Consider the following 12,807-nt stretch of genomic DNA (forward strand, 5'->3'; position numbering starts at 1 on the left):
CTGGTGGGGGCATCGAAGAACCTAAGCACTGGCCTTAAGCCTCTTAAGAGTCCAAAGCAACAGGCTGCAGTTTTTTTTGGTGTGCCCTATGAATGTGAGACCGGCGTCTAACCAGACCCCTAGGTTCTTCACCTCCGACACCGGGGTCGGAGTGGGGCCCAACTCCGGAGGCCACCGAGCCCGAGAATGACGAGCCCGGTAGTATTTCCCCTCCCACTCTTTGCGGCTGAGCGTCCTGCCAAGTTCCCTCCCACCTTTCTCTGCCAGGACTATATGTGTGTGTCCGGTGCATATTTTAGTGGGAACTACCCCATCCCCATCTGAGCATATGTTTGTTTCATTAGCACGGCATAAGGAGAGACACTGACAGACCTATGCTGATTATGCATTTATTCAAATGCTTCATCAGGAGCACAGTACTACTAATATCACAAATTGTTGGGTGATTTGCTAGTCTCTTTGCCCCTATCATATTTAGGTAGTTGCGAGGCCTAGTTCCTAGTTGCTTTCCATGGTGTATATGCATTATAAGGGCAATGTTATGAAAATGGGAGAGGATGATTATGAAGCAGTGCTGGAGTATATAGTGATACAGCAGGGTTAAATGCCATGATAAGAAGGATACTCTGCATCCCGAAGCCTGTAGGAATTTGTTCACAGCTAACAAGACTGTGACGTGGTTGCAGGGTGAGATGTTAGACTTCAGGGGGTTCAATGTTACTGAGTATTTCAAATGTTTCCAAGAACTAAACATTACAGAGGACCAAGCCATGCCCGTACCAGTGATCAATGCCTCGGCCAGTTTTTGTGTCGAAGGTTCAGGGAATGTACCAGTGGGGCAGTGCGTTTGTAGTAACACCTATAGGTTGAATATAAGTAGTAGCCCGCCTTTGCTTACACCTCCAAATGTATATTTCATCTGTGGAGACAGAGCTTATACTTGGCTTCTTAGGGGCTGGTCTGGTCATTGCTATGTATCTTTCCTCTTGCCTCCCATCTACATTGCCCCGCCCAGTTATCACAAACATAGCAAGTGACAGTGAAGAGATCTCCATGTCTACAGAGGGAAGAGAGTGATTGATTCAGATGAGATCGATCAGACAGATACTTCTCTCCAGCAAATTACGGACATAATGAAGGGCATTATACCGTTCTAGGGTCCCATATTCAATAGCCGCAATATACGTCGCTTGACCAGAGTAGTTGAGGGTGTGATTAACACTACTGCGAGTATATTGACTAATATCACGTCGAGCTTCAGGCTATGAAGCTCGTTGCTCTTCAAAATAGGATGGTTTTAGATCTCAAACTAGCTGATGGGGCAGAGCTTGCTGCGTCATCAGCAGTAGTTGCTGTGTTTTCATTCCAGATTCTGCCCTTACAGTATATTCAGCAATACAGAATTGCTTCAGAAATACATGAGGATAATGGTTCATGGTCCATATCAGGGTGGTTCTGGGACCTGCTGACATCCTGGGGTTGGAAGATACTCCTTGTCCTGATAGTTACCGCAGGCGTCATCTTCACATGTTGCCTTTGTATTATCATCATTCCAGCATGCAGTACCTATTGTATGAGCAAAATAATACCTGCTCCGCAAACGCCAGGACATGATGCAAAGGTTTCATCTATGATGATAAAAGAAGTTCAGGATCTGATGCTGATTGATAAAGGCATCTTCAAAAACTAGTATTATTGATGCGTTTAAGAGTGTTGTATTCCTCTGTTATATCCTGAGTGTTATATCCTGTGTGTGCCTATTGCTTCCCTCACCACGACCACCCCCCTTAGTATCGTGAAGATCCTACCTGATGCCAATTAAAGCATTTTTTAGCCACTTATGCTAAAAGGAGGATCTGTTAGACTTGAAATCACAGTTTGCGTAATGCTTCCCATCACATAACATCATACGTATGTTAGGTTAGCATTGCGAGGCTAAATAGATACAATTCGCATTTCATGTTGTACAACCCACTGAGCTATCTAAGTAATGAGTGACCCCTATGTATACTTGTGACTCCATTAGCTTTTGCAGCTTTTGCAGTTCCCATTAGGTTGCTTTAACTAGGCCCGAAGTAGGCCGCAAAATGTTCACGTTGCTTGCCTCAGCAGAATACTGCATTTCATTATTATTTTCTGTCAGCCTTTCCAAGGCTGCTTTCTGATGTACTAATGAATAAGCCTTTCTGTGTGTATGTTCATCTGTAGGGAGGTTTCTGCTCCAACGTTAAGACCAGTGATGGGTGGTAAGAATGGCTTCAGACCAGTCATGGTGAATATTCCTGAGAACTGGAGGAATTAAGGATATGGGAAGAAAGGTGTAGTGAAGCGGAAAACCCCACCTCAACCGAAATGTGTCCCCAAACATTTCCCATAGTGTAAACTTGAGGCCGTACAATTGTGGACAATGGGCGTTATCACAAGTTGCAAATTTGTCAACCTGGGGGGTCCCACAGGGCTAACATGTTCTGCACCAGAATCCAAAAGGAGATGCCGCTCGTGGTCGGCAAGATGATGCCAACTCAGGCTGAGAGCTGACCAGATGGTTGGCACCTAGCCAGGTCCCATGCTGGTGCAGGGAAAACCCAGAGACTGGCACTTTTGCGCCGCCGAAATTTCACTTTTTTGATGTTCCTGTGGTGCAATGTGCCACTGCATATTTATAAGGCGACGTAAAGCCACTTTACGTGTCTTTTCATGGCCTTATAAATACATGCTCCTTTCACGCAGAACACTGCATGAAATGGGCGTCCCATGGGTGTTGCTATGGGTGTTCCAACACAACACTCATGAAACCTGACACAATCCCAGATTTACAAGAAATTGTGAACTTGGGAATACATCAGAATCTAACACCACCCCAGGGGTGGCATTAGGGAGGAGCAACAAGGAGAATTTCTCCTTGTGCTTTCCTTTTTCTTTTTGTGCTGCATTCTGCAGCACATATAGCAAAAGGAAATCACCTCTTGTTATTTTTTTTGTGCAGGAAGGTCTCCCTTCCTTCACAAAATGCAGGCACCCTTGCATTGCACCATGGTGAAAGGCTGCCTGCATTGGTGCATGGCAGCCCATTGTGCGCCTGCGCTGGGGACAAGGACAGGAATGCGCTGTATCACATAGATACAGCACATTCCTGCCCTTTTGTTCTGACGTAGAGCAGTGCAGCAAGATTCCTTGTGGTGCTGCCAAACCCAAAACCTCATAAATGAGACCCAGAGTCTCTGGGCTTCCTGGCTGAGGAGGAGAGACCTGCAGCAGGACGGCGTTCGATCGACTGAATCCAGTCAAGAGTGAACTAGAAAAAGAAGAGATCAAATTCTATGGCCACATTTACACCGACACAAGATGTTTGGAAGAAAGAGCCAGACCACCCGTAGGATCATGAGACCCCCATGAACCAGACTACCCGTAGGATCATGAGACCACCATGAGCTAGACCACCGGTAGGATCATGAGATCACCATGAGCCAGGCCACCCGTAGGATCATGAGACCACCATGAGCCAAACCACCTGTAGGATCATGAGATCACCATGAGCCAGACCACCCGCAGGATCATGAGATCACCATGAGCCAGACCACCCGTAGGATCATGAGACCACCATGAGCCAGACCACCCATAGGATCATGAGACCACCATGAGCTAGACCACCCGTAGGATCATGAGATCACCATGAGCCAGACCACCCATAGGATCATGAGACCACCATGAGCCAGACCACCCATAGGCTCATGAGACCATCCTGAGCCAGACCACCCGTAGGATCATGAGATCACCATGAGCCAGACCAGATTACCCCCCACCCGTAGGATCATGAGACCACCATGAGCCAGACCACCCGTAGGATCATGAGGCCACCATGAGCCAGACCACCCGTAGGAGCATGAGACCACCATGAGCCAGACCACCCGTAGGCTCATGAGACCACCATGAGCCAGACCACCCGTAGGATCATGAGACCACCATGAGCCAGACCACTTGTAGGATCCTGAGACCACCATGAGCCAGACCACCTGTAGGATCATGAGACCACCATGAGCCAGACCACCCGTAGGATCATGAGACCACCATGAGCCAGACCACTTGTAGGATCCTGAGACCACCATGAGCCAGACCACCTGTAGGATCCTGAGACCACCATGAGCCAGACCACCTGTAGGATCATGAGACCACCATGAGCCAGACCACCCGTAGGATCATGAGACCACCATGAGCCAGACCACCCGTAAGATCAGGAGACCACCATGAGCCAGACCACCTGTAGGATCATGAGACCACCATGAGCCAGACCACCCGTAGGATCATGAGACCACCATGAGCCCGACCACCCTTAGGATCATGAGACCACCATGAGCCAGACCACCCTTAGGATCATGAGACCACCATGAGCCAGACCACCCATAGGATCATGAGACCACCATGAGCCAGACCACCCCTAGGATCATGAGACCACCCTGAGCCAGACCACCCGTAGGATCATGAGACCACCATGAGCCAGGCCACCCGCAGGATCGTGAGACCACCATGAGCCAGACCACCCGTAGGATCATGAGACCACCATGAGCCAGACCACCCGTAGGATCATGAGACCACCATGAGCCAGACCACCCGTAGGCTCATGAGACCACCATGAGCCAGACCACCCGCAGGATCATGAGACCTCCATGAGCCAGACCACCCGTAGGAGCATGAGACCACCATGAGCCAGACCACCCCTAGGATCATGAGACTACCATGAGCCAGACCACCCCTAGGATCATGAGACCACCATGAGCCAGACCACCCGTAGGTTCATGAGACCACCATGAGCCAGACCACCCCTAGGATCATGAGACCACCCTGAGCCAGACCACCCGTAGGATCATGAGACCACCATGAGCCAGACCAGATTACCCCCCCACCCCTAGGATCATGAGGCCACCATGAGCCAGACCACCCGTAGGATCATGAGACCACCAAGAGACAGACCACCCGCAGGATCCTGAGACCACCATGAGCCAGACCACCCGTAGGATCATGAGACACCCATGAGCCAGACCACCTGTAGGATCATGAGACCACCATGAGCAGACCACGCGTAGGATCATGAGACCACCATGAGCCAGACCACCCGTAGGATCATGATACCACCATGAGCCAGACCACTTGTAGGATCCTGAGACCACCATGAGCCAGACCACCTGTAGGATCATGAGACCACCATGAGCCAGACCACCTGTAGGATCATGAGACCACCATGAGCCAGACCACCCGCAGGATCATGAGGCCACCATGAGCCAGACCACCCGTAGGAGCATGAGACCACCATGAGCCAGACCACCCGTAGGATCCTGAGACCACCATGAGCCAGACCACCTATAGGATCATGAGACCACCATGAGCCAGACCACCCGTAGGAGCATGAGACCACCATGAGCCAGACCACCCGTAGGATCCTGAGACCACCATGAGCCAGACCACCTATAGGATCATGAGACCACCATGAGCCAGACCACCCGTAGGAGCATGAGACCACCATGAGCCAGACCACCCGTAGGATCCTGAGACCACCATGAGCCAGACCACCTATAGGATCATGAGACCACCATGAGCCAGACCACCTGTAGGATCCTGAGACCACCATGAGCCAGACCACCTATAGGATCATGAGACCACCATGAGCCAGACCACCCCTAGGATCATGAGACCACCAAGAGACAGACCACCCGTAGGATCATGAGACCACCATGAGCCAGACCACCCGTAGGATCAGGAGACCACCATGAGCCAGACCACCCGTAGGATCATGAGACCACCATGAGCCAGACCACCTGTAGGATCATGAGACCACCATGAGCCAGACCACCCGTAGGATCATGAGACCACCATGAGCCAGACCACCTGTAGGATCATGAGACCACCCTGAGATAGACCACCTGTAGGATCATGAGACCACCATGAGCCAGACCACCCGTAGGATCATGAGACCACCATGAGCCAGACCACCCTTAGGATCATGAGACCACCATGAGCCAGACCACCCGTAGGATCATGAGACCACCATGAGCCAGACCACCCGTAGGATCATGAGACCACCATGAGCCAGACCACCTGTAGGATCATGAGACCACCATGAGCAGACCACCCGTAGGATCATGAGACCACCATGAGCCAGACCACCCGTAGGATCATGAGACCACCAAGAGACAGACCACGCGTAGGATCCTGAGACCACCATGAGCCAGACCACCCGTAGGATCATGAGACACCCATGAGCCAGACCACCTGTAGGATCATGAGACCACCATGAGCCAGACCACCCGCAGGATCATGAGACCAGCATGAGCCAGACCACCCGCAGGTTCATGAGACCACCAAGAGACAGACCACCCGTAGGATCATGAGACCACCATGAGCCAGACCACCCGTAGGAGCATGAGACCACCATAAGCCAGACCACCCGTAGGATCATGAGACCACCATGAGCCTGACCACCTATAGGATCATGAGACCACCATGAGCCAGACCACCCGTAGGAGCATGAGACCACCATGAGCCAGACCACCTGTAGGATCCTGAGACCACCATGAGCCAGACCACCTATAGGATCATGAGACCACCATGAGCCAGACCACCCCTAGGATCATGAGACCACCAAGAGACAGACCACCCGTAGGATCATGAGACCACCATGAGCCAGACAAGCCGTAGGATCATGAGACCACCATGAGCCAGACCACCCGTAGGATCATGAGATCACCATGAGCCAGACCACCTGTAGGATCATGAGACCACCATGAGCCAGACCACCCGTAGGATCATGAGACCACCATGAGCCAGACCACCTGTAGGATCATGAGACCACCATGAGCCAGACCACCTGTAGGATCAGGAGACCACCCTGAGACAGACCACCTGTAGGATCATGAGACCACCATGAGCCAGACCACCCATAGGATCATGAGACCACCATGAGCCAGACCACCCGTAGGATCATGAGACCACCATGAGCCACACCACCCGCAGGATCATGAGACCACCATGAGCCAGACCACCCCTAGGATCATGAGACCACCATGAGCCAGACCACCCGTAGGATCATGAGACCACCATGAGCCAGACCACCCGTAGGATCATGAGACCACCATGAGCCAGACCACCCGTAGGATCATGAGACCACCATGAGCCAGACCACCTGTAGGATCATGAGACCACCATGAGCCAGACCACCCCTAGGATCATGAGACCACCATGAGCCAGACCACCCCTAGGAGCATGAGCCCACCATGAGCCAGACCACCCGTAGGATCATGAGACCACCATGAACCAGACCACCCGTAGGATCATGAGACCACCATGAGCCAGACCACCCGAACGATCATGAGACCACCATGAGCCAGACCACCCGCAGGATCATGAGACCACTATGAGCCAGACCACCCGTAGGATCATGAGACACCCATGAGCCAGACCACCTGTAGGATCATGAGACCACCATGAGCGAGACCAGATTACCCCCCCACCCGTAGGATCATGACGCCACCATGAGCCAGACCACCCGTAGGATCATGAGACCACCAAGAGACAGACCACGCGTAGGATCCTGAGACCACCATGAGCCAGACCACCCATAGGATCATGAGACCACCATGAGCCAGACCACCCGTAGGATCATGAGACACCCATGAGCCAGACCACCTGTAGGATCATGAGACCACCATGAGCCAGACCACCCGCAGGATCATGAGACCACCCTGAGCCAGACCACCCGTAGTAGCATGAGACCACCATGAGCCAGACCACCCGTAGGATCATGAGACCACCATGAGCCAGACCACCTATAGGATCATGAGACCACCATGAGCCAGACCACCCGTAGGAGCATGAGACCACCATGAGCCAGACCACCTGTAGGATCCTGAGACCACCATGAGCCAGACCACCTATAGGATCATGAGACCACCATGAGCCAGACCACCCCTAGGATCATGAGACCACCAAGAGACAGACCACCCGTAGGATCATGAGACCACCATGAGCCAGACCACCCGTAGGATCATGAGACCACCATGAGCCAGACCACCCGTAGGATCATGAGATCACCATGAGCCAGACCACCCGTAGGATCATGAGACCACCATGAGCCAGACCACCCGTAGGATCATGAGACCACCATGAGCCAGACCACCCGTAGGATCATGAGACCGCCATGAGCCAGACCACCCCTAGGATCATGAGACCGCCATGAGCCAGACCACCCGTAGGATCATGTGACCACCATGAGCCAGACCACCCGTAGGCTCATGAGACCACCATGATCCAGACCACCCGTAGGATCATGAGACCACCATGAGCCAGACCACCCGTAGGATCATGAGACCACCATGAGCCAGACCACCTGTAGGATCATGAGACCACCATGAGCCAGACCACCTGTAGGATCATGAGACCACCCTGAGACAGACCACCTGTAGGATCATGAGACCACCATGAGCCAGACCACCCGTAGGATCATGAGACCACCATGAGCCAGACCACCCGTAGGATCATGAGACCACCATGAGCCAGACCACCCGTAGGATCATGAGACCACCATGAGCCAGACCACCCGTAGGAGCATGAGACCACCATGAGCCAGACCACCCGTAGGATCATGAGACCACCATGAGCCAGACTACCCCTAGGAGCATGAGACCACCATGAGTCAGACCACACGTAGGATCATGAGACCACCATGAGCCAGACCACACGTAGGATCATGAGACCACCATGAGCCAGACCACCTGTAGGATCATGAGACCACCATGAGCCAGACCACCTGTAGGATCATGAGACCACCGTGAGCCAGACCAGATTACCCCACCCGTAGGATCATGAGACCACCATGAGCCAGACCAGATTCCCCTCCCCCACCCATAGGATCATGAGACCACCATGACACAGTCCTGATTACCCTCCTCCCCACCCGTAGGATCATGAGACCACCATAGCGTTTGAGCAAGAAGCAACAGCTAAGACGCAGACGTTCGCTGTATCTGAAGTCCACAGTGACGGGTCGAAGAGATGTGGTCATGCAGTGACTTGCGTGTATGCTCTTCCTCAGCATTCTCTTTTTTGTGTTTTCTTTCCTTTCACTCTTCTCCTTCCTGCCTGTTTTTCTTCTTCCCCTCACCCCGCCAGATTGCCCTAAATTCTTTCCTTTATCAACCAAGAGGTAAGATGTTGATTAGAGCTTAATTTGAGCCGGTGGTCGCAGGTGGGGCCCATCTGCACCCTCGTTTTGGAGGCCGGCACTTATTTTTCCTCATCAGACTTTGACCCATAACGAGGCAGTGAAAAACGCACAAGAGGGAAGAAAGAGGAAGAGAAAGATGAAAAGAAGTGACAAAGGGAGGAAGCAGGGATCTACAGGAGTGAGATAAAGGAGCAGAGAGTGTCTGGGGTGGATTAAAGAGCCACAAGGTGGAATCAAGAGTGAGATAAAGGAGCCGAGAGTGGCTGTGGTGGATTAAAGAGCCACGAGGTGGAATCAAGAGTGAGATAAAGGAGCCGAGAGTGGCTGATGGTTGAATAAAGAGCCATAAATCAAGAGTGAGATAAAGGAGCGACCCTTGACCCTGATCCAGGCAGGTCGCTCCCCACGCCGCACAGCTCTACCTGCCTGTGCCAATGTCCCTGCTCCCTGATCTCGCTGCTGCCGCGAGTTCAAGTTCCTCTTCCATCCGCAGGCTCCCACCTGCGCCTCATCCCTGTGGCCCAGTGGTGAGCCGTAAGTATCTGTGTGCTCGCTCTGTTCCTTTATGCCTGTTATTTGTCTGCTGTTGTATTACTTTTTGCAATATCTGTTACCCACTGTTGTATTACTACTTTGTATTCTGCTGCTGTATTATTTTGTGCCCACTGTTGTATTCCTTTTCTTTGTGTTCTGTGCTTCAGCCTGTTTTTCGCTCTATAGCCCTCCAGCATTCCAGCTTTCCTCTCCCCTTAGCGTTGCTGCGTCCCCTGCTCCCCCCTCCCACCTCCCCTTCTAATGGCGTCCGTACCAAAAGCGTGCCAAATGCAAACCTGCCTGCATTAGTCCGTGCCTGAACCGCGCCCAGCACCAGACCCCCTGCCCCCCCCGAGCACCACTACGATGCCAGCACCCTCCACGCACTCAACACCGGCCGATCATACACCTGCTTCCTGGCCACCCCGAAGCGCACCCAAGGACGCTTCTCCTGCCAGATCTGCAGCTTCACCAGCTTCCAAGCTGCCACCTCGCCCACCGGGGTAGGACGCCACCCCCTCAGATGCATACTACTCAACACTCGCTCTGCCGTCAAGCACTCCATTTAACTCTGGCACCTACCCGACTCATCTTCCCCGGACGACGCCTTCCTAACGGAGACCTGGATGAACCCCTCCTCTGCACCCGACAGCGCCATAGCCATCCCGGACGGCTACAAGATCACCCGCAGGGACCGTACCAACAGTGCAGGAGGAGGAATCACCATCAGCCACAGGAACACCCTCAGAATCTCGACCAGCACCGACGATACTCTCAGCGCCGCCGAACACCAGCAGTTCTAGATCCACATCAACCCCAATACCACCCTCAGAGGAACCCTCATCTACAGACCCCCCGGCCACAGTACAGAGACTCCATCCCTAACTTCGTCAGCACGCACGCCCTTGCATCCACAGACTACATCCGCCTCAGAGACCTGAACTTCCACCTCAACATCAACTCTACCACCCTGCTCGACAACCTCGGACTCAAACAGCTAGTCACGACTCCCACCCACTCCGCCAGACACATGCTCAACAGCATCTTCTCAGCCAGCAACTACGTCACCTTCAACCACACCACCGAACTCCACTGGACCGACCACGACTTCACCTTCGAGAAACCCACCATGCACCACCACACACAACGGACCTCCTGCTACAGCTGGAGCAAAAGTCACTGAAGACCTGCTAATCGCCACCCTTGCCTGAAACCCACCAACTGACACCGCCGACACCGACACTGCCGCACGCAACCTCAGGCAATTATTCGACGACTGTGCCAACACTCTCGCCCGATCAAGAAACCCTCAAACAGACTCACCAACAGAAAAGCCATCTGGTTCACCGCCGACCTCCAGGCATCCAAGCAGACCTGTCTAAGGCTCGAGATGAAGTGGCACCACGAACAAACACCGGACAGCAATGCAGCCGAAAAAAGAGCGCAGACACCACCATCTCATCCAAACTGCCAAAATGACTTCCTTCAAGGAACGCTTTACAACAACGCACACAACAGCAAAGAGCTCTTCAACATCATGAAGGAAATCTCCAACCCCAGCTCCAACTGATCCTCTCCCTCACCAAGGCCCCCACCGCCACCAAAACCAACCTCCACAAAGGAATGAAGGCCGTCGCCGAATGTATGAAGAACAGCCGCCTGAAACTGAACTCGGACAAGACGGCTGCACCCCGTCCACCTGGGATGACGCCTGATGGGAGGCCAAACTGGGAGCTTCATCGACTTCCACCGACCACGCACGCAATCTGGGGTCCATCCTGGACTCATCGCTGTTAATGACCCAGCAAGTCAACGCCGTATCCTCCTTCTTCAACATCCTCCGCATGCTCTGCAAGATCTACAGATGGATCCCCACTGGAACCAGAAGGACAGTCACCCAGGCCCTCGTCACCAGCAGGCAGGACTATGCCAACGCCCTCTATGCAGGAACCTCGGCCAAACTCCAGAAAAGACTTCAACGCATACAGAATACCTCTGCATGCCTCAGCCTCGACATCCCCCGCCACAGCCACATCACATCCCACCTGAGAGACCTGCACTGGCTCCCCTTCAACAAGACGATCACCTTCAAGCTCCTCACCCACGCATACAATGCACTCCACAACACCGGACCAGCGTACCTCAACAGACGACTCAGCTTCCACACCCTGAACCGCCAGCTTAGCTCCGCTGACCTCACCCTCGACACCGTCCCTGTGTGGGTGAAATACCCCCTAAGTCCTCAGACCCCATCCACTGAGAGAAAAGAGACCCCTGTGTGGGTGAAATACCCCCTGCATCCTCAGACCCCATCCACTGAGTAAGAGACCCCTGTGTGTGAGAAATACCCCCTGCATCCTCAGACCCCATCCACTGAGTGAGAGACCCCTGTGTGGGTGAAATACCCCGTCCATCCTCAGACCCCATCCACTGAGTAAGAGACCCCTGTGTGGGTGAAATACCCTTCCATCCTCAGACCCCATCCACTGAGTCAGAGACCCCTGTGTGGGTGATATACCCCCTCCGTCCTCAGACCCCATCCACTGAGTGAGAGACCCCTGTATGGGTGAAACACCCCCTCCGTCCTCAGACCCCATCCACTGAGTAAGAGATCCCTGTGTGGGGGAATTACCCCCTCCATCAGACCCTATCTACTGAGTGAGAGACCCCTGTGTGGGTGAAATACCCTCTCCATCAGACCCCATCCAATGAGTGAGAGACCCCTATGTGGGTGAAATACCCTCTCCATCAGACTCCATCCACTGAGTGAGAGACCCCTGTGTGGGTGAAATACCCCCTCCGTCCTCAGACCCCATCCACTGAGTGAGAGACCCCTGTGTGGGTGAAATACCCCCTCCATCAGACCCCATCCACTGAGTGAGAGACCCCTGTGTGGCTGAAATACCCCCTCCGTCCTCAGACCCCATGCACTGAGTCAGAGACCCCTGTGTGGGTGAAATACCCCCTCCATCCTCAGACCCCATCCACTGAGCGAGAGACCCCTGTGTGGGTCACACCTGATGGTTCTTCCTCATGACTTTATTGTGACTACAACCTGC

This window comes from Lissotriton helveticus (genome assembly GCF_964261635.1).
Source record: "Lissotriton helveticus chromosome 1_1 unlocalized genomic scaffold, aLisHel1.1 SUPER_1_unloc_44, whole genome shotgun sequence".
Taxonomy (NCBI): domain Eukaryota; kingdom Metazoa; phylum Chordata; class Amphibia; order Caudata; family Salamandridae; genus Lissotriton; species Lissotriton helveticus.